This window comes from Cryptotermes secundus, unplaced genomic scaffold (assembly GCF_002891405.2).
Source record: "Cryptotermes secundus unplaced genomic scaffold, Csec_1.0 scaffold2262, whole genome shotgun sequence".
Classification (NCBI taxonomy): Eukaryota; Metazoa; Arthropoda; class Insecta; order Blattodea; family Kalotermitidae; genus Cryptotermes; species Cryptotermes secundus.
The window spans coordinates 49980-52747 of record NW_019731260.1 but is presented as its reverse complement, the minus strand read 5'-3'; the positions used below and the strand labels follow the sequence as shown (position 1 = coordinate 52747).

Below are 2768 nucleotides of genomic sequence, written 5' to 3'. Positions count from 1 at the left end.
TTCACGAACTTATGAAACAACTATTGATGCTCATGTGAGCAATTGGAATATATTATTCCAGTAATTCAATAACTGCTCTCTGCTAATTTCCAGGGCTGGTGTGGGCAGGATATTACAAGGCAAAGATGAAGAGGCATTACTTTCCTAATGACTTACTGATGTATCAGTATCTTAATCTTCTTCCTCTTTGTGGCCCTCTGCCTGGGTGATTCAGTCATCAACCTGTTTGTTCGCTTACACCACCAAGGAATGTAAATTCTTGTGAGACATCTCACAATACCATCTATTTTTCATTGGCAGTGAAGTGAACAACCAGTACACCTAATCCACTCCAAGTCAATGGTGTTCTTAATGGCAGCTGTGATATGCTGCAACATGAATTGCCTGCCACCATAGATTATATTAGAGTTACAGCATAACAACAGTCTCCACACCAATGTCTCAGAAATATATGAAGACACTAGCTGATAGCAGAACTTCAGATGTCACGCATGTCTTGCGTGCATCACAGCTGACACCACAAAGCACCTGTCTGGCAATGGAACCACTGACATAGGCTACTGAGAACACTTCCATGTCACCAGCATGTACTGCAGCAACCATGTCCTTCTGTACTTGTTGAGTAACATGGAAACTCAGGAACTTCATCAGGGGTTTCCTTGCCACGACTTGTGGACAGATTTGGTGAAGAAGCATCAGGTGCCCTGAACAATGACTGTAGGTTACACACAACAGTAGCATCATCATCCTCACAACTAGTTCCACACAGATCTCTGATAGAAAGTGCACTGATGTTAGTCTTCAGGGCATCTACAAACTGTCCCACAGTTGGATTATTGTTCAAACCATACTACGAACGAATAGCTTCAAATGTGTTCACAAGGGGATCATCAAATAGCTGTTGCCAGGTATTCACCACAGCACCCCACTGAAAGAACATTAAAAAGGAAATTAGTGCGCTTCCTTACATGATGGACTTCTTCAGATTGAAAATAACAAACTTTACTTGAAAAGGAATGCCATTATAAAGATTTTGTATATTTCATAGCAGTCGTCACCACCTTATTCTCTTATAAATCATATTACTGATAGTGTGATCTGCTTTTCAAACATTTTTAATCACTCTAAAAACATTTGACATATCCTACATAACTTGTGTATTGATAAGTTTGTATTGTAGCATCCTGTTGCACTCTTCCATTTTATTATAAATCTTATTTTACAGTCTTATGTGAAACGATTTATTAACTTTAGGTTTAAAATTTAAAACTTAAAAAGTTGCACATACGACAGTAAAATTGTATATTGATGTACAGTTTCATAAGTAATGAATGATGACAATGACATTTGTTTGATCACAATTGGGTTCTTGGGACAATTACTTCAAAAATTAGCTCTCATTATTCTCGCTAGCCACTTCTCTCATAACCAGTGATTGAGGTGGAATGAAAATAGAACCGGGATGTCATCCCGCCGCATCCCGCCCCACCTCAAGCCCTGGGTATTGTACATTGCATTTACTGCCAAAGAAGTAACGGGATGCTTTTAAGCCATTTAGAAAAGAACCGGTATGCCATCCCGCTGCATCCCACCCCACCTCAAGCCCTGCTTGTAACAGAACATAATTCATAGTATAGAGTGCAGTGGTCCTTACCTGTAGCCAATACAGTGTTGTGGCTTGCTGCACTGATTGATATGCCTGAGTTCCCCACCAGAAGCATTTATATTTACAGGGCCTAGGAGAAACGAGGTTTCTTTCACTGAAAAAGTTGGTGGCTGCTGTTGGTAATGGTTGCACTGCAAACATTTTAAAGGAAGTGGAAGAACCATGTGCATGGATAGGATGCCTTGCTTGCTGGATGACAAGCACCCAGCAGCAGCACGTTTTCGTTTTCATGTCTATACTGCAAGAAACAATACAAAAATTATAACACCATCACGGTACTCTTAGAACTCCTTCACATTCAACAGTCAGTCTTTAGGATAAACCGATAGTTGCAGAATATATCATAGCACAAATATCGTTTAGATGACGGTTCACGATAACCTCAAAAATTTTAGGCTTGAAAGAATTCTATATGTTTCTAATTTAATTTGTGGTAGTAAGCATAATATTCATATACACACATAATATGTTTCATATGGAGCTGTAATTTCGTTTGCAAATGTCTACTTTCGTTTCGCAACCACATCAAATCAAAATGCATACTTACCAATTTGCCTATATTGATCAACCATGACCACATATAATTGCGGGAATTCAATTTGGTTTGTTTAGGCTCTCTGATTGGTCGAGAACTGCGTGCAGTATCTGCCTTCGCCCTTAGAGGCAGTAGTTACCGTGTTTCCTTTTCTCCTCTCTCAGTTGCAACCGTTGCAACTCCCTGCTTAGTATCAAACATTTGGGTACGTTTAGCCACTTACTCATTGTTGCGGTAGGTTTCGCATGATGCACGCCGTGGATCTTCTGCACTCTTTGTGAACACACTGAACCCACTGAAGGGTCTGTCATGATATGATGTTTATGATGGTTATGATAGTAGATGGTTGTATGTGTATGGGTGTGAATGTTTTTACATGTATTTCGCACTGAACTTAGTAATGTTCTTCATTTTGATATAATTTAATTAATGCTTGTAAAATCTTGTTTCGTTATTTATATAATAAGCATCGCGTTTTAGATTATTCTTACATAAGCTTTGGGAATTAAAGAGGTTATGTACGCAATATGGTTATAGTCGGTGGCACAAGTTTTGTTCAAAGTTACG

At 39.0% G+C, this 2768-nt stretch overlaps 1 long non-coding RNA gene across 1 annotated transcript; it reads right to left on the bottom strand.

The window, feature by feature from the left end:
• Nucleotides 1–218: 218 nt before the first annotated feature.
• Nucleotides 219–2288, bottom strand: LOC111866668. Its single transcript, XR_002843188.2, has 3 exons — nucleotides 2214–2288; nucleotides 1655–1904; nucleotides 219–928 (listed from the first exon to the last, which is right to left on the bottom strand). It is a non-coding gene; the product is annotated as an uncharacterized LOC111866668 (long non-coding RNA).
• Between the last annotated feature and the right edge of the window lie 480 nt (nucleotides 2289–2768).